This window comes from Lissotriton vulgaris, chromosome 5 (assembly GCF_964263255.1).
Source record: "Lissotriton vulgaris chromosome 5, aLisVul1.2, whole genome shotgun sequence".
NCBI classification, from domain to species: Eukaryota; Metazoa; Chordata; class Amphibia; order Caudata; family Salamandridae; genus Lissotriton; species Lissotriton vulgaris.
In genome coordinates this window covers 1,346,735,746-1,346,759,540 of record NC_141693.1, presented here as the reverse complement: position 1 = coordinate 1,346,759,540, position 23,795 = coordinate 1,346,735,746, and positions in this window count along the sequence as shown.

Genomic DNA, 23,795 nt, shown 5'->3' with positions numbered 1-23,795 from the left:
ATAAAATGGAATCATGATCTAGCTATGGTAGCCCATCCAGGAATTAGCAAGACAGTAGAATTGTGCCAAAAGTATTTTTGGTGGAAAGACATGAAATCAGATGTTCAACGATACGTTCAAGCTTGTCCCGTGTGCGCTCGACAAAAAAAATCCCCATTCTTTTCCAATGGGCTTATTGCAACCGTTGGAAGTGCCCCCAACACCCTGGCATACTATCAGCTTGGATTTTATAACAGATTTGCCAAAATCATCAGGGATGACTACTATTTTAGTAGTCGTAGATCTGTTATCAAAAATGGGACATTTCATTCCGTTACCAAAACTTCCTTCAGCAGTTGAGTTCAGTAACGTGTTTTTGGCTAATATAGTTAAATTACATGGCTTACCACAAAAAATAATTTCCGACAGAGGCCCACAATTCCTGTCTAAATTCTGGAAGCAATTGAGTGATCAGTTAGGAATTGATCTGGCATTATCATCAGCCTTTCACCCTCAAACAGACGGTCAAACTGAAAGGGTTAATCAATATCTGGAACAGAGTTTGCGTTGCTTAACCACTACTTTATCCTCTGAATGGACCGAAGCTCTGCCCTTAGCTGAATTCACTTATAACATCACACTACATTCAGCCCTTGGTTGTTCACCATTTTATTTTCTCACTGGTCAACATCCTAGAACTCTGCCAGTTATATTTCCAGAAAAAAGGACCTATTTGCCAGCAGTTACTGAAAGACTAGACAGTTTGCGTAAATTCCAAGAAAACGTGAAACTAACACTGACAAAACAGAAAAACAAAATGAAATTGTATGCAGATAAGCATAGGAAGCCAGCACCTAACTATAAACCCGGGGATCAGGTTTGGCTATCAACTAAAAACATACAAATAGAGGGACCTAGAAAACTAAAACCACGATTCATTGGCCCATTTCCCATTGAGAGAATCATAAATCCAGTGTCCATGCAATTGAAACTTCCAGAAGATTACAAAATTCATCCAGTATTTCATGTATCCCTGATTAAGCCAGTACAACCAGGCACTCGACCTGATACACCACCTCCCCCAATCATAGTAGGAGATCATGTAGAATATGAAGTCAGGAAAATCCTAGATTCTAAGCGGATTAGAGGGCGTTTGTATTATTTAATTGATTGGAAAGGTTTTGACAATTCAGAAAGATCTTGGGAACCAGAGAACAATGTGCACGCTCCTCGTTTAGTTCGTTCTTTTCATGCATTGTATCCAGACAAGCCACGCCCCCTGAGGAGGCCTTTGGGGGGGGGGGGACTGTCATGAAATCGTAAATCACACACTGTACAATGTAATTGAGGAGTTTAGCTTTAGAAATGCTTGTTAAATATTCTGTGGCATTGGTGTGTTGGGACAATGCTTGTTGTTAACTACGAACTGAAAGTCTTCATGAATATTCAGTAGGAACACGTTGAGCAGGTGCGCTCAACAGATGCTGTTCCACACATGTTAAGAAGCCTATAAAAGGCTTGCTGACTGGGGATGCGACGCTTCGCTACTTAGTCAAAGCGCCGCTTCAAGAGCTCCAGATCCTGATGCGTCGTCGGCACCCTGCCCCGCCCTCTGGTCTTCGCCTCCGTGCATCTTGACTTCACCCACCTGGATTCCCCTTCAGGAGGTCAGCCGCCAGAGTTTTCCCCTTCTCCTGGAGCAATCCTTCGGTCCTCGAGCGCAGCCACGGACGAAATCCCTGACTTCCGGTTTCGCCGTAGGAGCGCATTTGCTGCCGGACCAGCCTGTCCTGCACCCACTTCGGTCCCCCGGATTCAGGTTCCGGTTCCTTTACAAGTAAGGCTAAAATAGCTTGCAGCTGCGCCCAAGAGACTAGGAACAAGCCTTGGCAAAAACATTTCAAGCGAGTAGTCTTTCTTGAGGAAGACGTTATTTCCAAGGGGTTCTTTTATGTTTTTTCGCTTTTTAGCCTTCAAACAAACCTTGGCAAAAACATTGAGGAGCAACTTTCTTGGGGGTTTATAACTGCTATGAACCAATGTAAAGACTTTCTTGTATGAGAACCAATGTTTACATAGAAAAGAGTGAAGCAGTGACATTTAAACTGCCAACTATTCTAACAAGTGTGTAGTTGAGTAGACTTGCTTTCTGGGTCTGTGTTCTCTTCTTCCTTTTTGTTTCTACAGAACCCAGTAAAAGATCGACACTTTGGGTGCAAGGTAAGCAAGCACCATTGCATGCAAGAAGGTTCAGTTCTTGTTATACTAACCAGTTAATTGGTTTAGAGTACAACTCTTGAAACGTGATAATAGCTTGGTCTGTTTATATAGCTTGGTCTGTTTATATTTCAAGGTGATGTAAGAAAAGTTATTACATTACAGAAGCTCCATTGAACTTGCACTAGAAGTATAGGAATGGGCTTTACTTGTGATCGGTATGTACATTAGTTTCTAAAGTCAATAGTAATACTGAAAGAAGACATTGTGGTACTGTGGAACTAGCTTTGATTAATGTTGCTTTCAAAATTGTTTAGCTTGCCAAAAATAACGCAACTGGTCAAAGAAAGCTCAGAATACTTCAGGAGAGAACAGACAGTCGTCTCAGGAAGAGATCCTGTGTTTGTTGTTTCTCTCTCTCTCGCTTTCCCTTCCCCAATCCACTACCCTTTCCCTTCCCCACTTCCCTTTCCCTTTTGGGACTAACCGGTTGTGTCAAGTGTTACATTCTTTGTCACGCTTGTTGGTTCTTAGAGGTATTGGGACTAGTCATCTTCAAGACGGAACACCTGGACTCTTGCAGTGGCATTCCTGACATCCTTCGCCACTTGGAGGGAGCGAATCTGCACTAGCCTGTTCTCCCACCGAAAGATGATGCGGAATGGATGACCCCACGAGTAGGAAATGCTGCGCGTCCGGAGGAAGGCGGTCACTGGACGGAACTCCCGCCTTTTCTGGAGGGTCGAAGCCGCCAGGTCTTGGTAGAGCTGCGGCCTGTGTTCCCTAAATTGCAGAGAAGTGATGGTCCGCGCCTTCCGTAAAATGCGTTCTTTTAGTTGGAAATCGTGAACACAGACCAGTATGTCCGGGGTCGGCCCCCCTCTCCTCGGAAGACCAACTCTATGCACCCTGTCCATTCTGATTTCCTGGACGTCATCGTCGCCCAACACCTGCAGGAAAAGGGCCTGGACATATCCCTGCAGATCCCCTGCTTCACCGTCCCATGGTACTGCGCGGATGCGGATGTTGTTCCTGCGGGAACGGTTCTCCAGGTCTTCCGTGTGAGACTGGAGGTCCAGGTTTTGTTCCGTGAGCCGAATGATGTCTTGTTGTAACTGGTGGACATCGTTTGCCATACTTAAATCGTGATCCTCCAGGGTAGCCACCCTCTCTCCAATACCGTCCACATCTCTCCGCACTTCACGAAGGTCCGATGCAAGTTGGGCGCGTAGTTCCGAAATGTCTTCTTTAATGGAGGCAAAGAGCTCCTTCATAAAGGCCTTAGACGCTGGGGCCTCATCATCCGATTTCTTGGGGGACGCGCTGGGGCCAGGTGACGCCGGTTGTTGAGTAGATTTCGCTGCGCCATCTTTCCCAGGCTTCCCTTTGTTGCGGGATGCGGCGGACATCGTGGCACTTCCGATCTGGATGCGGCGTTCTCCTAGCTTCAGGTGGCGAGTCCGGCACCCCAATAATCCGCCACCTCCTGTCGACGCCCAATGCAAGTACACCCCACAGTCCGCGCTACCAATTCTCATGCGATAGCTCGCTCAGGGTGGGCCCAACGCAGCTCCGCGAACCCTCACCTGCAGTCACAGTGGGAGAGCGCGGCAGTCCCCATGTGAGACCCCCCCAGGTGCCAGGCGGCCACTGTTGTCAAGGCAGGCCAAGGCGGGGGCAGTGGGGAAGAGTCCATACAGTCACCCAGTCCCCTCTGCTCTCAGACCTCGATTGGGAGCGCCAACTCCTCCACTCCTGTAGGCCTCGCTCCAGCGTGGTCTCCCCGCAACATCCAATGCCGTACAGGTCCCCCAGCAATCGGCGAGGCCCAAAATCCGTAGACTCCTCCAGTCACCACTCCGCGACCGCCTCCGGCACTCTCCTTAGCAGCGCAGGAAAATCGGGCCCAGTAGCAACGCAAGGTCGGGGATCACAGGCCTGCGGATCTCAAAACGCCCCGGAGACCAGGACAGCCGTCGCCGGGGCCGTACTCATTGCCAAGTCCCTCCTCACCACCCTGGGAATCCCCGTCGCCGGGGGAGGAAGCCAGTCGGCACAGCGGCTTTGCTGGAGTAGTCAGTAGAGAGCGGGAGGAGGGGGGGGCAAGGCGCTGCTACTCCGCCAGAGCACCCCGCCGGAGGACACGTGGTAGCCGCGGTCCCCGATTCCAGCGCCGTCTCACCTCTCCAATTCCTCGCTAGAGACGCGGTAGGCATCAAAGCTGGGGCCGCGGATGTCTAAGCCACCTCCGCTCTGCCTCAGACTCCGCGCTGGGCCGCCGCGTCAGGGATCAGGAAGTCCAGCCCCTCCAACACGCTAGGCCGGGGATTACAGGGCCACGTTGCGTCGCCGCTCCAGAGACCTTGTTCAGGCATCCAACGGTCACGTTCGTGGCACCGGAGCTGACCCCCCACTTCAGGGAGCTGAATCAGTCCAAGTGGGACCGTAGAGCATTCCGCTAAACGTGCTAAACAAAGCTAAGCTGGGCTCGGCACCGGAGGGACTCGAAAAGACATCTTACTCCACCGCCATCTTGGCCACGCCCCCCCTATTCTATTTTTTATCGTTCCATTCACTTGTTCAACAACACCTGAAGCCTCTGGTCTGTATGCACAATGTAATTTTTGTTTTATGCCCAAGGCTTCACAAATCAGTTTTAACAATCTGTTTTCAAAATGTGTGCCGCGATCTGTCTCGACGGACACTGGGAATCCATACCTAGGTATGAACTCTCTCAACAGCAATTTTGCAACAGTGATTGAATCATTATGACGAGTTGGAAAAGCTTCCACCCATCTTGAGAACAAACAAACAATTACCAAGACATATCTCAGTCTATTGTGAGGAGGCATGTCAATGAAGTCAAGCTGTATTCTGGTAAAAGGACCTCCCTCCCGTCCTATGGTTCCCATGCTTACAACTATTTTTCTGTTCGGATTGATCTGCTGACAGATCAGACATCTCTGACAAAAGGATTCTGCAGTTATTCTAAATTTTGGATTGTACCATGTTTGCCTAAATAGCCTAATCATGGAATCTCTGCCAATATGTCCTGGACCATGGTACATGCGTGCCATGTCTGAAATCATGCTGTCTGGCATTACTCATCTGTCATCTTTGTAAACCCAAATCTCATCCTCTTCTCTTTGCCTACATCCTGCTTTTAACCATGTGTCTTTTTCCTCATCACTTGCCTCATCTTGCAATTGTTTTACTCCCTGCCAAGTATCAACTACAGATATTAGCATAAGCAAGTTCAAAACATGTTTGTTTTCTTTTTCCCGATTGACTGCTGCATTATGTCTTGCACAAAATTTCGCTATTTCATCAGCATATGAATTTCCTTTTGTTATGTAATCCATTCCTCTCTGATGAGCTGTACATTTAACTACTGCAATTTTTTCTGGTAATTGAATTCCATCAATTAGTCTTTTTATTAATTTAGCATTCCTAATTGGTGATCCCGCAGAAGTTAAATAACCTCTTTGAGACCAAAGCTGGCCATAGTCAAGAACTACGCCATAGCCATACTGACTATCAGTCTCTATGGTAATTTTTTGTCCTTTTCCCAACTCACATGCTCGAATCAAAGCAACTAATTTTGCTACTTGAGCGGAACGAATTCCTTTGAGACTTGAGGCTTCAATCACATCTGCAACCGTGCATACTAAATATGCTGAGTGTAGCACACCTTCATCTGATCTCAGGCATGAACCATCAACAAACAAGACATAGTCTGACTCAGGCAAAGGGACATCTTTAATATCCTGCCTTGGTTTTGTGCAATATTCTAATACATCCAAGCATTCATGATCAAGAATTTCATCTCTGATTTCTGTTTCAGAAGTGTCAGGCAACAATGTAGAAGGATTTAAATTTACACATCTCGCAATCGAGACATTGTCTGATCCAAGAATTACTTTTTCATATTTTGTCAACCTATTACTTGTCAAATGCTGTGTTTTGCTTCTGGTAAGGAGAATTTCAACTGAATGTGGCACATATACCTTCACAGGGAAACCCATTATTATTCCTTCACTTTGTTCTAAATTCACACTTGTTACAGCTACTGCTTTTAAGCAACCTGGTAATGCTTTTGCAACAGGATCAAGAACAGCTGAGAAATATGCTATTGGTTTTCTCATTCTTCCATGTCTTTGAATCAGGACTGATAATGCACAACCTTCTCTTTCACTGCAATACAGCTCAAACTCTTTTTCATAATCAGGCATTCCCAATGCTGGAGCTTCACACAAACTTCTTTTTAGCTGTTCAAAAGCTTCCAATTCAGTTTTTGTTAGACTAATCGGATCTTTTATGTCTGCTTTTGTCAGTCTTTGCAAAGGCTTTGCAATTACAGAAAATCCACTAATCCATTGGCGACAATAACCTACAATGCCTAAAAACATTCTAACCTGTCTCTGTGTTTTTGGAGGTTGCATTGCTCGAATCATTTTTATTCTTTCTGTTGTTACCTGTCTGGTACCTTTTGCAATCCTGTGACCAAGATATTTTAATTCTTGTTTGCAAAACTGTAATTTCGCAGGAGATACTTTGTGTCCCTCATCTGCCAGATGATTTAAAAGAGTAATGGTATCTGTTACACAATTATCTCTTGTTTTTGCAGCAACAAGGAGATCATCAATATACTGCACTAACATAGATTTTCCAGGTAAATCTAGATTTTCCAAGGACTTCTTTGGCAACTGATTAAAAATAGATGGACTCTCGGTATACCTTTGAGGGATTCTACACCATGCCAGAATACGCTCTTTGAATCTGAACTTAAAAATTTGTTGGCTTTCTGGATGCAATGGAACAGTAAAGAATGCATTGCATAGATCAATAACTGTATACCATTCTGCATCATGCAGAATCTGATATAAAATTACCGCTGGGTTTGGTACAACTGGACAACAAGGAACAACAATTTTGTTAACTTTTCTCAGGTCCTGAACAATTCTGAAAGTTCCATTTGGCTTTTTAATTCCCATAATTGGTGAGTTACATGGACTGCTTTCAATTTCTCTTAGAACACCTTGTTTAATGAATTTTTCAATTACAGGAATTACTCCCTCAATCACATCTGCTTTCATTTTGTACTGTGGAATGTTTGGATAATCTACTCCTTGTTTTACTGTAATTTGCACTGGATCTACATTTTTCATTAAACCCATTTCATCTCCAGTGAAATCCCAAATTTTTACATTCACCGTCTCTTTTAATTCTTCAGGTAGATTGTTTTTATCAAACACAGGAAATAATCTTTTTTCTTCTGCCTCAACCATTGACATTGTTAATTTGTAAAGACCATCTTCTTCTGGAGTTTGAAGCTCAATACCATCCGGTGAGCAATATATTGCGCAGTTCATCTTGCAGAGTATATCCCTACCTAACAGATTTACCGGACTGCTATCACAAACTATAAATCTGTGCATGTCTTTAAATTTACCTATTTCAACTTCAACTGGTTTAGTTATATCTGTTTTAATCTGTTGATTAGCTACACCAACTACTTGGATCTGCTCACCAGAGAGAGGTAGGTTTTCTATTTCCCCTGATCTAACAGTAGAACGGGTAGCACCTGTATCCACTAGGAAAGTAATTTCCACATCATTCACTTTACCATTCACAAATGGACCAGATTGATCTACCTCAAGAGTGGCTCCAAGCACACACTCTTCCTCCTCTCTCAGGCACCGTCAGAATGAATCATCAGAATCACACCCTCCATCTTCTTTCAACAAGAATTGTTGTGACAGATTTGACACATTCACTCTCGGTGATCTGTTTACCTGTTCACCTTCACTGAATCCTGATTCTGTACTGTATTTCTGGAAATTTACACAGTTTGGAAGTGGCGGTTGTGGTAACTGATGTGGCAACTGACTTTGCTGAATCACTACCTGTCGCTGTAGCTGTTGCTGCTGATTTATCTCATTCTGCATCTGTGGATTTAATGATTGATTTTTAACAAAATTTCTGGGCGCATTCTTACATTCGCGCTTCCAGTGTCCAATTTCGCCGCAATTAAAACATGGGAGTTTCTGTTTCAACTCTTCAATATTTCCCATTAACTTTGGCTTATTATAATTACCCTTAAATTTTCCTTGATTCTGATCAGCATTTTTATTTCCTAAATAAAAAGCATGGGCGCAGTAACAGTGCCTATTTGTTGTTCAGCCACTTTCACCTGTGCCCACATTGCTTTTTCTTTCAGCTTCTTTTGTTTAGCATCTATCTCATCACTACAGTATTTTGCGTTTCTCAAAATATCATCAACTGTATGTGATTGCCACCCAACTATTCCAGTTCTTATCATTTTACTAATTTCAGGTCTCAAGCCATATACAAATCTGTATATAAAATGGCTCATATCCTTCTCACTCAGATGCTCATAACCACTGTATTACTTAAATACCAGCAGTAATCTTTCATAGAATTAATGTACTGATTCTTACGGCTCTTGGGTTGTTCTGTCTATTTTAACCCAATGTACCTCTTTTGGGGGAATCTTGTTTTTTAAAAACACAATTACTTTATCATACAATTTCATTACATCTGGTGAAGGAGCACCTGTTTCCTTGTCTCGAGATGGTTCTTCTCTAGGCCAATCTATAGAAATTTTACATTCTGTCCAAAGATCTGATGGGACAATTATGTCAAACAAACCATCAAGATCAACCCACAAAACTTTTGAAACTTTCACAAACCTCATACCATACCACAGGTTTTTCTCTCAATCGGGGAAAATCATTTGTGAATAGTAAAATGTCCTGTCTTGTCCATGGGACATGCACAAATCCACCACCTGCTATTTCTCTCATTGGAAATTCATTTACTACTTTATCTTTTTCTTTCACAAGAAAATTTAAACTTGTTCTGTCTTCATCTCTTTTCTTTGTCCATTTCGCTCTCCATTTACTTAATTCACCCCATTTTCTCAAAATCGTAATTAAATCTTTTATATGCGTAATTCTTCCTGAAGTATTCATGTTTTCAATGTCTTTTTCAGAAAAATCAACCCTGTAATTTTTCTGCAAATTTTTCTGCTTACTTAGATCTACTTCTAATTCAGAAGCAATTTCTTCCACTAGATCACATCTATTTTTCGTTTTCCATGTTATGCTTTTGCAGATAAACAATAATTCATCATCCTGATATGCCTTTAAACTGTCAGTTCCAACTGTCCCAATAATTAATTCCTCTATATCTGCTTTCAGTTTTCCAACATCAAGTAATTTACCATCTGGGGTTAAATTTATTTTATTAATGCTTTTTACTGACGATTCAGAATCAGAATCTGCACCAATTGGGGTTTTACATGTTAAGCTTTGATTAAGAGTTAAGTCAGGCATCCTCATTCTTTCTCGATGTATTTCAGTTAAATCCGAATAAAAATTTTCAGTTACTTTTTGTATTTCCGTATTTAATGGAACAGTTAAAGCTGAATGTCTGATTTCTTTTTGATCAAATACTGGAAGAACAGGTCCAATCGTTACAGGCACTGTTACTGCGTCCATGCTTTTGGTTAACTGCTGTATTAATTCATTTGCAGAACGAATATATTCTGATGTATCTGGTAATGGTAATTCTTTATACCTATCTGCTCTGATTTCATTTCTTGGGGTTTCATTTCTCTGAACTGGGGTTTCAGTGATATTACTATTTACTGGTGATATATTTGAATTAAGTCCTGTTCCTGCTCTTTCTGGAGTTTTATTATTAGTCAAAATCGTTTCAGGGGATGTTTCGTCAATAATTTCTCTGGGTGGGGCACTTGGAGGAGTAGTCCATGAACAAACTGGTTGAAAAGGTGACGGTTTTTTAGTATAAATTTCTTCTAAAACCGCATCTTCTGAATCACTCTCTTCTCTAGTATTATTTTTCTTTTGGGAACGCTTTTTTCCAGATGTCTCATTAACTAGTCTCACTGGGTACAAGCCATCACACATGTCTGCACTTCTCCATCGACGCATTCTATCCTGATGTGGTTCACTAAGTAATCTTTTTGGAAATCCTCTACTTTCTCTTTCTAATTCACGCATCTCATCTTCCCATTCAACTAAAGCTTCAAATTGTGTAGGTCTGGGTTTCGGTACAAGATTTATCATTCTTTCTCTTAGGTTTTTCAAAACCGCTATGTTAAATGATCCGTCTTCTGGCCAAGCTAAAACACCATCATTCTCAGTATATTTCATCCAATTCTCAATCCAGAGACAAGTATGATAACCATATTCACCTAACATATAAGCTGCAGGCGTTTTGTACTTATGAATTAATTTTCCGCCTCGCGTCACAATTTTCTTATCAGGTTTCAATTTATTTTTCAATTTCTGAAACCATGAAAGTTTCTTTTTCTCTTTCTGAAAATAATAATCCATGTTTTTAAAAGATTTCCTCAACTTCGAAAAAGATCGTAACAAGGAAGTTGTTATTCCGCAACACCAACCAATCCGTGCGCGAAACTCACCAACAAGCCAATCAGGTTAAGCCACGTCACTATTCTGCTCAACCAATAGAATTACTGTTTTTCACAATGAGCCAATCAGCTGTAAGCTTGTCTTGTCACGTGAACCAATCTGAGCGCGAATACTGTGACGTATGTTAGCCAATCACAGCGCGACTCTGATGACGTATGCTACTGCTGCAGACAAGCTGCTCCGTCTCTCGCTCTTTAAACTGACCCCTCCCTTACAAAAAAATTTCACAGCGCCATATTGTAGGAAGGTACCTCCTGACTATGGTTGCCCCCAACTTTTTGCCCTGTGTTTTAGCTGGTTTTTGACATAGTCGACCTGGGACCCTGCCAATCAGGACCCCAGGCCTACTGCTCTCTCTGTAAAATGGATTCCATGTACCTTAGGTACATTTCCAATTGGTACTGGGCCACCTTATCAGACCCTGTAACTCAGGGCATAGGTGTACCCAGGGCCTACCAGGGGCTGAAGCATGTATTATGCCACCCCTGGATGGCCATCTAAATCTGACACAACTGGCTGCACGACAGCTGGGGCAAGGTGGTGTAATCACCCTTTGCTTTAGATATAGTATACCTATATCTAACCCTAAAAATGGACACACACATTCCTATCAGTCACTCCTATGGCAGGCCTTGACAATCCTGAAGGCAGAGTGCTTGGAATCGTGTGAGGTGGTGCTCTGGCATGAGCTGAGCCCGTCTGCAGCTTGCGGAACCAAGTCCTAATAGCTGTTCCATGATAACGCATACCACATACTCTTAAGTGCATTATAATCCTCGCGGTTAAATGCTATCTTTGGTATTGCTTTATCAAAACATGTCGAGTAAGGTGTCATACGAATTGGAATACTAACCCCTCGCCAATTCTGGCGACGGGGTTAGCATTCCACCCTTCTAGAGGGACACGACATGTAAGTAACTGTGAACCCCGGTTAAAGTTAAGCGAAGCCTCAGCTCCACAAAATGGACGCTGCCACCACAGACACAAGTCTGACCCCCTGCAGCTGGGAGTCCTTCCAGCGAGGGGAGCCTGGACAAAGGGTTTCCTGTCAGGGGCGGTGCTAGCACCATCCCAGACAGGGTTTTGTGTATCCTGGGTAGGCAGGGCTTTACAGGAAGGTGACTGCTGAGTGGCACCCCGGTGCTCACTACGCATAGGCCGGTCAGAACCAGTTCCAGGGGCTCACCAGCCCCTGGCCTGGGGGAAGTCCGGCATGGGAGAGGGGTGTAACCACCCCCCTCCTAGTCCCACCCATAGGCAGGACCTAGTCACCGGGTCAGCCCCTTTTTTTAGTATAAAGATAGGAGCGGGCCCCCTGTTCAAATTAGATCATCTTTGGAATCAAGACACGACTTTCTGCGAAAGGACATCAAGATTTCTTCTTCAAGATTCTCCCTTGTGGCTAAGGAGTAGTCACCCTGCATCCGCAGGCACCATCCTAAGAACACTGCGGTCTGCTGCAAGTCCTTCCTCCGGAATCCGACTGCCCAGCTCGATGAGACCCGGCTTCCCTGGCACCTCTGACCTCTACTCACCTCTACAGCCAAGCTGAGAACTGTGAGTGCGACGAGACCTCGAGGGACCGACGATCGCCAAGACTGCACGACTTCTTTGCAACAAGCCCACCGTGTGCTCCACTGGTGAGTGCTTTGGGGTCCGAGAAGCCCCCACCCTGAGCAGCTCCAGCACCGAAGATCAGCCCTCCAGCATCTCCACGATCTGCGTGGGGCCCTTCTGCTTTTGCCTGCTCACCGCGTTGTGTGGCTACTAGCCGGCTGGCTTGTGGCCTTCTTCACGACGCCCGACGACATCAATGCTGCTGGTCTGGTTGCTCCAGACTGGCCCTTGCTTCCTTGCAACAGAGAAGCACCCCGGACCCTCCTGGTCCACTCCAGACTCCATTTTGAGTCCACCGCGTGGGCTTGAATTTGCCAAGGCTTTGTTGCCCAATCCTGGGTCCAGCGATGCCGACAGCTTCATCCATCGTGGGACAGCTCGCTCCTCCATCCTGGTCGCCGACAACGCCTCCTGGTCCGTGAGATCTGCAGAGCACAGCGTCACCCACTCACCTAGTCGAGGCGACTACCATCCGGTGCCCTCCTGGTGCCACCTGACTACTGGCTAGTAGTCTCGAACTTGGTCCCCTCTGCTTTCAGGTGTCATCTCTCTTCAAGATCCAGGCTTGGATCACTTCGAACTCTCTTCACTGGTCGCCTGCCAGCATCTTTCTTCCAGGCTCCTGGTCCGTCTACGAGGATTCCCGACGTCTTTTGAGACATATGCAGCTGCAGCCCCTGGGCTAGGTAACTTCGGCATTTCGGTGCCCCAGCATAGCCTCACTATCCAAGGGTCAGAATCCACTTTCGTTTTCCTCCTACCAGGTCGGGTTCGCCCGAGAACACTAACTCTGTGAAAGCTAGCTACCATAGACTTTGTCCCGCATCCCGCGTGAGAGTGCACACTCTGCACCTGAGTCCCCTAGGCCTCCTAGAAGTAATCTGAAGATTCTATAGTCAAGACCTAGCGATTCCAAAGCCTATTAGTACTGTACTTACCTGCTAGTAATTTCGCATTCCACTTCCAGAGTATATGGTTTTCCGTGCCCCTCGGGCATTTGTATATACTGTGCTAACTTAAGTATTTTCGTAAGAGTTTTGTTTTGTGCTTAGTACCCTGTCCTCATAAAGAGTACAGGGCTGTTGTGATTTTAATAAATACACTGTTTATTTTCATAACACTTGTGTGGTGTCCTTTCACTTGGTGTTCAAGGGGTATATGTGTGGTATAACAGCTGGCTTAACACGCCCTCTCGAGTCTTTAGCCTTAGACTGCTCGTATCCACGCTACTAGGATAGCTGGTCTATAAGGTTGACTTACAACCAATCATCAATAAGGGTTGCTGGACTGATACATAGTGTTCACTAGAATAGTGAGCACTGCATATCAGGCCACCTTCTCACATTGGTGAGCAGCGGTTGGGATTTGAGCTTGCTGTTGTTTTTACCACACGTATCCTAAGAATATCTTGTTGAAAGATCACATAAGTACTTTTAGGTACATATAACTTAGCTTAGAATACTCTGAGTTCTACTGAACCAGCTGTTGCAGCTCCTCAAGGCTTAGCACACCTTGGCTGCAACTCTTAGCAAGGGATCAGTAGGCAAACACATAGTGTAGGTAGGTGCATCACTTACACCACACTAGAAGCATGTCTAACCTAGGAGAGTCTGCTGAGACCCCTCTGATGGTTGAGGACCCTCCACAGGCCTCTTCTAGATATGCAGCCCTTAGCTTCCAGGAGATGAGACAAGTGTGTACCTCCAGGAAGCTAAAACAGGGGTCTAACCCCACAATCCCATTTCTGATAGGTCTCTTAGAGACTTATGATGCCAGGAAAGCTGAGAAACTTCTTAGCTCTCCTCATCCAGAAGGGGACATGCCAGCCCTAGAAGGAACCAGGGGTGACCCAGATCTCATCCATCTCTCAGGTGAGGAGGATGATGATCAGGAGACATCTGGGGATGAGGCAGACAAAGGTCCAGAAGTAGTTAGTCAGCTAACTAGGGACAACTTAAGCAGGCATGAGAATGGTACTAGGAGACCCCTGGGACCCCTCTTAGGCCAGCTTAACATTGGGAGTGGAGGAGTTAGATCTCTATCAAGAGGCTCTAACAGATCCATTCAAACCAATGGCTCTCAGGCCTCTGCTCTGAGGAGGATGACCTCCCCTCAGAGGAGAATCTATGAAGCCAAGGAAAGGGAAGTCAATCTGAGGATTGAAAGGGAAGAACTTGCCCTGGCCAAAGAAAGACTTGCCTTTGCTAGAGAGCAGGAATTGAGTGGGTCAAAACCCACTGGTGGCAGCATTATACCTAGCAATAGGGAAAGGAGTTTTGATACAAAGCACCTGAATAAGATAGTGCCCCCCTTTAAGCAAGGGGATGACATCCACCAATGGATAACTGCTTTGGAGAGGGCCTGCACTGTGCAGGGTGTTCCCCAGAGTCAGTGGGCAGCTATCTTGTGGCTCTCCTTTGAAGGTAAAGGTAGAGATAAGCTCCTCACTACTAGAGTGGAGGATGCTAACAATTACCAAGTCCTGAAGAATACACTGGTTGATGGGTTTGGTTTAACCACTGAGCAGTACAGGATGCTGTTCAGAGACACCCAGAAAACTCAGTCTCAGGATTGGACTGACTTTGTTGATTGTGCCACTAAGGCTTTTGAAGGCTGGCTACTGGGTAGTAAGGTTACTGATTTTAAAGGATTGTACAATCTAATTATGAGGGAGCAAATCTTAAATAATTGTCAGAACCAGTTATTACACCAGCACCTGGTAGACTCTGATCTGACCTCTCCACAGGAGTTGGGTAAGAGGGCAGACAAATGAGTCAGAACCAGGGTCAGGCCTAAGAACCAGGGTGGTGACCAAAAGAAGGAATCAACCAAGCCTCAAGAGAAGGGTGGGGATAAATCCACAGAGAAGACTTCCCAAGGGCCCCAAAACTCCAACAAGGGTGGTGGGTCCCAGAACACTCCTTCAGAACAGAAGAAACCTTATTGCCATACCTCTAAACAGGTGGGCCATTACAAAAGTGATGCCAAGTGCCCTAAAAATAGCAATAAGGAAAACATACCCCCAAGTAATACTCCCAGACCTCCTGTTACCACTAGTGGTAATCCCCCAGGTGGTGGGAGTGCCCCCAAGAATGTGGTGGGCATTACTTTGGGAAACCAGGAGGACTATGGCCTAGCCAGGTCCCCTAACAACACTCTTGTCTGTGAGACTGGCTTGGGGTTTGCCAACTTCACTACTGGTTCCCACATTTTGGGAAAGTATAGACAAGAGCCCTTTATCAATGGTCAGAAAGTTGAGGCATACAGAGACACAGGGGCCAGTATCACCATGGTGATTGACCATCTGGTCCCCTCTGCTCAACTGACCCCTGGTTTCCTTTACCAGGTGACAGACGTTCATGGAGTGAAGAGAAGGCATCCCATGGCAGTAGTCGAGCTCAGTTGGGGTAATGTCACAGGGCCCATGAGAGTGGCAGTGACAGACAACCTACCTGTAGATTGCTTACTGGGGAATGACCTGGAAATCTCAGCATGGGCTGAGGTGGAGCAAGAAGCTCACTCCAGAATGATAGGCCTACCCAGAAAGGTTAGTGGGGCAGTAATAGCTACAGCCCCAGTCCAAGCACCATTCCTCCCTGAAAAGGTTGGAAGGGCAGTGGTAGCCACTGCCCAGGCTCAGACAGACTTTCCAGAACAGGATAGGAGGGCTGTGACAGTCACAGCCCAAACACAAACTGAGTGCCCTCCTGAAAAGGTTGGCAAGGTTGAAATGGTCTCAGCCTCTACTCAAACAGATAGTGAGGTTGTGAAGCCTGAAACAATGGATCACTCCACTCAAACAGAGAGCATTGAGGAGGAAGAAGAGTCTTCCCCCTCCCAGACACTAGGTGAGAGCCAGCCTCCTCAGGGAACTGACTCTACCCCTGTTGAAGGAACTGCCCCAGAGGTAGTCAGGCCTAGCCTGGCAGAGCCCCTGATGGCAGTGGACCCTTCCCAGGTGGGATCCAGTCTGGAGCAGGTAGCCTGCACCTCTCTACCCTGCCTCAGTCAGCCCAGGGCTGAAGAGGTCAGGGAGGCCAGTGGTGGACCCCAAAGGGCCCCCTGTCCAAAAGAACTCCTTAATCAGCAGATTAGGATCACTGAAGCTGGTAAACCTAGCCAAGTGAAAAGAAATCAGACTCCTGAGGGATCCCCCTTAAAAGTAGTTAGGGACCTCCCACAGCTGGACACTGTTGGGCACAGCCAAACATGGGGCCTAAAAACCCCAGACCTGACCTGTCCCTCCAGTAAGCCAAACCGAGGGACTCAGCCTCCAGCTTTAGGTAGCCAGAGGCTGACCCTGAGAGCTCAGTGCATCTCAGCTAAAGAAAGAAAGGCACACATGATGAATGGTGATTGGAGGAAGTTGAGCCCAGAGATAGAGGAGCCTCACTTCAGTACTCCATCCCAGCATCAGCCTTCTTCTTTCCCAAGACACACCAAAGACAGAGATTCCCTATGGTGGAGACCCTCAGATACCCTTAGGGTGAGGGGTTGCTTAGTGGACCAATGCACAGGGGGAAACCAAGCCAGAGCTGGTCCTTCCTTATATGGCCACTTAGGTAATAGAGGCTTACCTGGACAAGGATAGCCTTATCTCCTTTCGTTTGGGGGGGGGGTTGTGTAGGAAGGTACCTCCTGACTATGGTTGCCCCCAACTTTTTGCCCTGTGTTTTAGCTGGTTTTTGACATAGTCGACCTGGGACCCTGCCAATCAGGACCCCAGGCCTACTGCTCTCTCTGTAAAATGGATTCCATGTACCTTAGGTACATTTCCAATTGGTACTGGGCCACCTTATCAGACCCTGTAACTCAGGGCATAGGTGTACCCAGGGCCTACCAGGGGCTGAAGCATGTATTATGCCACCCCTGGATGGCCATCTAAATCTGACACAACTGGCTGCACGACAGCTGGGGCAAGGTGGTGTAATCACCCTTTGCTTTAGATATAGTATACCTATATCTAACCCTAAAAATGGACACACACATTCCTATCAGTCACTCCTATGGCAGGCCTTGACAATCCTGAAGGCAGAGTGCTTGGAATCGTGTGAGGTGGTGCTCTGGCATGAGCTGAGCCCGTCTGCAGCTTGCGGAACCAAGTCCTAATAGCTGTTCCATGATAACGCATACCATATACTCTTAAGTGCATTATAATCCTCGCGGTTAAATGCTATCTTTGGTATTGCTTTATCAAAACATGTCGAGTAAGGTGTCATACGAATTGGAATACTAACCCCTCGCCAATTCTGGCGACGGGGTTAGCATTCCACCCTTCTAGAGGGACACGACATATAAGTAACTGTGAACCCCGGTTAAAGTTAAGCGAAGCCTCAGCTCCACAAAATGGACGCTGCCACCACAGACACAAGTCTGACCCCCTGCAGCTGGGAGTCCTTCCAGCGAGGGGAGCCTGGACAAAGGGTTTCCTGTCAGGGGCGGTGCTAGCACCATCCCAGACAGGGTTTTGTGTATCCTGGGTAGGCAGGGCTTTACAGGAAGGTGACTGCTGAGTGGCACCCCGGTGCTCACTACGCATAGGCCGGTCAGAACCAGTTCCAGGGGCTCACCAGCCCCTGGCCTGGGGGAAGTCCGGCATGGGAGAGGGGTGTAACCACCCCCCTCCTAGTCCCACCCATAGGCAGGACCTAGTCACCGGGTCAGCCCCTTTTTTTAGTATAAAGATAGGAGCGGGCCCCCTGTTCAAATTAGATCATCTTTGGAATCAAGACACGACTTTCTGCGAAAGGACATCAAGATTTCTTCTTCAAGATTCTCCCTTGTGGCTAAGGAGTAGTCACCCTGCATCCACAGGCACCATCCTAAGAACACTGCGGTCTGCTGCAAGTCCTTCCTCCGGAATCCGACTGCCCAGCTCGACGAGACCCGGCTTCCCTGGCACCTCTGACCTCTACTCACCTCTACAGCCAAGCTGAGAACTGTGAGTGCGACGAGACCTCGAGGGACCGACGATCGCCAAGACTGCACGACTTCTTTGCAACAAGCCCACCGTGTGCTCCACTGGTGAGTGCTTTGGGGTCCGAGAAGCCCCCACCCTGAGCAGCTCCAGCACCGAAGATCAGCCCTCCAGCATCTCCACGATCTGCGTGGGGCCCTTCTGCTTTTGCCTGCTCACCGCGTTGTGTGGCTACTAGCCGGCTGGCTTGTGGCCTTCTTCACGACGCCCGACGACATCACTGCTGCTGGTCTGGTTGCTCCAGACTGGCCCTTGCTTCCTTGCAACAGAGAAGCACCCCGGACCCTCCTGGTCCACTCCAGACGCCATTTTGAGTCCACCGCGTGGGCTTGAATTTGCCAAGGCTTTGTTGCCCAATCCTGGGTCCAGCGACGCCGACAGCTTCATCCATCGTGGGACAGCTCGCTCCTCCATCCTGGTCGCCGACAACGCCTCCTGGTCCGTGAGATCTGCAGAGCACAGCGTCACCCACTCACCTAGTCGAGGCGACTACCATCCGGTGCCCTCCTGGTGCCACCTGACTACTGGCTAGTAGTCTCGAACTTGGTCCCCTCTGCTTTCAGGTGTCATCTCTCTTCAAGATCCAGGCTTGGATCACTTCGAACTCTCTTCACTGGTCGCCTGCCAGCATCTTTCTTCCAGGCTCCTGGTCCGTCTACGAGGATTCCCGACGTCTTTTGAGACATATGCAGCTGCAGCCCCTGGGCTAGGTAACTTCGGCATTTCGGTGCCCCAGCATAGCCTCACTATCCAAGGGTCAGAATCCACTTTCGTTTTCCTCCTACCAGGTCGGGTTCGCCCGAGAACACTAACTCTGTGAAAGCTAGCTACCATAGACTTTGTCCCGCATCCCGCGTGAGAGTGCACACTCTGCACCCGAGTCCCCTAGGCCTCCTAGAAGTAATCTGAAGATTCTATAGTCAAGACCTAGCGATTCCAAAGCCTATTAGTACTGTACTTACCTGCTAGTAATTTCGCATTCCACTTCCAGAGTATATGGTTTTCCGTGCCCCTCGGGCATTTGTATATACTGTGCTAACTTAAGTATTTTCGTAAGAGTGTTGTTTTGTGCTTAGTACCCTGTCCTCATAAAGAGTACAGGGCTGTTGTGATTTTAATAAATACACTGTTTATTTTCATAACACTTGTGTGGTGTCCTTTCACTTGGTGTTCAAGGGGTATATGTGTGGTATAACAGCTGGCTTAACACGCCCTCTCGAGTCTTTAGCCTTAGACTGCTCGTATCCACGCTACTAGGATAGCTGGTCTATAAGGTTGACTTACAACCAATCATCAATAAGGGTTGCTGGACTGATACATAGTGTTCACTAGAATAGTGAGCACTGCATATCAGGCCACCTTCTCACACATATTTACAAAACTTTCAATGAGATTCAGTTAAGAACTTCACATAAAACAAACCATTTGTCTGCTTCGCTAAATGAAGTGATAGTTTTCTCAAACATTCGAGTATTCTTTTCGCGTGAAATAGACGACGCTATTTTCACAGAATATTCAGATTCATCGATAAAGTAAAGCTACTTAACTTATTCATTTACGCACATTCATACAAGAAAATCCCTAACCATTCATACATGAATCTTTAGTAGGACTTTAACCCACCAATAGAAATCCTCATTCGGCAGTAAGATAGACGACACTTCCTTACCCTTCACTCAAGTTAGAATAAATTCTACTACTCTTTTCACAATAAGTTTTAAAGCAGGACAGAAGTCCCTATACTCAAAAGTTATGATTTCATAGACAATCCTCACTATCCATTCTACCTCACACACCTAAGATTTCCCTAAACTTGTGCTGTACGACCACAACACTAGTGATATACGACAATACCACTATTTTGCAACAGAACAAATGCACCGTGTAACCTCACTTGTCACACTACTCATGCCGGCACAACTAGGATTTTTCACACTGCTGGAAAAAACCTTTCGACTACATATAACAAACTTAACTAATTTAACTTAGTTTAGACATGTAATCCTATGTAATTACCATGTAACATGTCAGTTACCATAGTAACCGAACTCTGCCACCAAGGAATTGATCCAGCGCTCCTATAGAAAAACTGTCTCACAAACGCTACCTATCACCTCAATACTCACCATTATTATAAAACTCTTTTACAGGCCCATAACACTGATGAGACAATTATTGAGCAGCTGAATCAAGTGATTTGATTTATATTCTATTCACATAATATTTACACTAATATGTACAACTGTAGTTTATTCTTCATTATTATGATATAAAACAAATTTACACTTAAATCAAACCACTATGGTGGATGGATCAACTAATGGAAACTAGACCATGAATAATCAAGACCAGCTTGTCATTTAAAATCTAATTTTATTAGCTTTATTGACTTTAAGAAAGAACATCTAAGTTTTAAATCTTTATTTTATAAACAAATAGGAAAGCAGCATTTTTAATAAGGAAGTGAAAATTAAAACTGGCATTTCAAAGTCAACTCAGAAACATGAAGAATTAGTTAAATAACAGTTTCCTTTCCCTGAATCTATTTCCCTGTCTCAATCTGTCTTCACCTAAAAAGGAATAAATCATTAAGTCAGCTGTCCTTACATGCGCCAAAGTTCCATCAGCATAACGGCACCATTCAGGAATCGGAAAGTAAGAGCTTTTTCTCCACTCATGGTGTCATAATTTATACCTTTCTCTCTAGCTGAACTTTCTACATTTCACATTCCTTCAATGAAATCCAGACTTCTCATTGGCTGACCCATGTCAGTCCACTATTAGGTCATCACTGAATTTTGACAAAGTCCGGGCTTCACATAAGCCCTATTGTCCTTTGCTTCCACGCTTTCCGTTTCCTCGAGATGTTACAATTTTCCTCGAGTCTCAAATCACACTTCCTAGCCTTGGCAGACAACTCATATCTTGTCCTTGTACTCTTTCCGTGAGCTCGCTCAGCACAGTTAAAGAAATGTTTTCCTTAGTTCAATGCAGCAAGAATCTTCACTGCTGCGCATGTGCCAAAGTTTACTCTGGACAAGCTTTTCGTCTGCAGCTCAGTCAGCCATATTTTCTTTGAGCCAACTTTAGGCCTCACTTCGAAAACTATTATTAAACAAACACAAGAAATCAATTAATTTAAGAATTGAGACCCATTCTGTTATCCTCCCCCTTTGCTAACTTAACATGATTAATAATGTTACCTAGCTTAAGCACAAGAATGCAGCATTATATTCACCAATCTTTTTCGAATGTCAGGAACTCTTAGAGCATTTATCACAAAAGACATAACATAAGCACATAAAAGAAGCACATGCCATTAGTTAAACAGCCGCATTTAATACCGACAAAGACAATAGACAAAGCCCGGAACTTCATACTGTTACAGAACAACATACTGACACTCCACACTACAAGATCCATCACGCCACATACTTCGTATGGTGGCCGCATTAAGGGAAGGAAAAGCGAATGTTATGTTTTGATGTTGATCGAAAAAATAAAAAATAACCTCAAGGCTTTGTTGCTTATATACTGCATTGAGACCACGTTGATATGATACAGCTCCTCTTACGGCCCACGTCCAGATAATTCGCGGCCGGCCCGGATGGGTTGTAGGCGGCACGCTGTGTTAACTGTACACCCCCGATGAAAATACATATATTTCTTCGTGAGACATGCCATAGCTGCCGGCCCCCGGATGTGGGTTGTAGGCATTAAGCAGTGTAATATGTGTTATGGACCAATAAAGCTTTACCAAAAAAAAAAAAAAAAAAAGACAATAGACAAGGTTAGTTTATTAATTTTTCTTTGCGTTTGCAACAAAAAGCACATTAGTCCCGCGTGTATTTCATGTGTGCATCTTTAAAACTAAGTTGATTAATAATTTCACCACAAGCTTATTAGTCTATTTACTTTTTATTAGGAGAGATTAACTTCGCAAGTTTGAACAAAATTTTGTTCTTTACCTTGCTCCATCACTGTCACAGGGAGGTGTGATCACCTCCCAGACAGGACTTAGTGTATTGAGCTGGGGCACTTGCTAGCATCACCAGGCTGCTTTGAAGAACACATTTGGTGTCCTTGCCTACTCCAATTTGAAACGGGACAAAGGAAATGGGAGTATCCTCCCCTTTGTCCAACCCCTCCTCTGGGAGGGACCCCCATATTGTTCCACCCCTTTCCTTAGGATACTTAAGGGCTTACCTGTGGGTGGTTCCTTAGTTTTGTCGTGGTACAAGATTCAACCCTAAAACGACATCGCTCTTCGACCGTCTGGACACTTGGACTTCGACTGGAAACGAGACAGCCCCAAGGAAGACTCCTGCTACTCCTGGTCTCGCTGTTCTTCAAGTCTTCTTCGTCGTCTGTGTCTGTGCCTCTTCCAGGTTCTTCAGCTGATCTGTGCAGAGATTGTGCTAACCAGTCCTTCCCTCCTCTAAGAAAATACGGGATGAGAAGGCTGTCATGGAGAGGCACTGTAGTATAGAAACAGAGGTTCTGCCATGAAAGTAACAATTTCTTTCTATAGATAAATCTATAGGACTATCAATCAATGATACACCGAAGCACACTACTGACCATAGATAGTACTACACATGACAATTGACAACCACAATGTTTGCTTGAACAATATATTAAAAAATCATATATCGTATGTGATGATACATAACTCAAAATTAAAGGACAAGACTGACAGACTGTGACCAATATTTGTGACATGCATATGTGCCTCATAAATTACACATTGGATACAATTGACATCTATACTGAAATTTGCTTGGGCGTTTAAATTTACTAGATGGCCCTAAAGAGACATCTGATGTTCATCCTGTCATGGAAATGTCTGTTTGGTCGTGGAACGCCTGTTCAATTCACATTGACGTTTCGACCCCCAGAAAACGAGTGCTGTTAGACAACATCACCATGGGGTTTTCATTAGGACTATAAACACAATAGTGCACAGCCTTTATGGTAAAGAAATGTATACTGGGCGTCAGTGTGTTCGGAAGCCTAAAGTCCTTTTGCAAGATGAAAACTCCAACATCAGTCTCACCTACTATGGAAGTTTCTCAACAAAAAAGAGATCTCATACTCTCCTCTCATATCCATCAGGGCCTGCGTTGTGAGAAACAACATGTGCTTACAAGGGATGAGCCAGCTAAAGCATAAACAGTAAGGCCCATATGGGAATGTTAATTAGGGTAAAAATGCCTACCTTACTGAGCGGATGAAACCATCACACCAGCGTCAGGTATCACGAAGGAGTCAATTGAGTGCTTCCTTTGTGGCAAAATTGCTTTGTTTCAAAATAGATCGGCACTTAGTGGGCATCCAAGTTCCAGGAGCAACAAGTGCTTCCCAGGTTCCTTATGTGGTAATAAAAGGAATGATGCAGGATTTAATTGGTGGATTTATGGAAAGGGGCGACCAACTTGGTCCCCCCGAACGTATGGCTGAGTGCCTCGATCCCCCCGGGAAGCCATTTTTGGGCGGGAGGCGCGTCTCGGCTGGTATGCCCG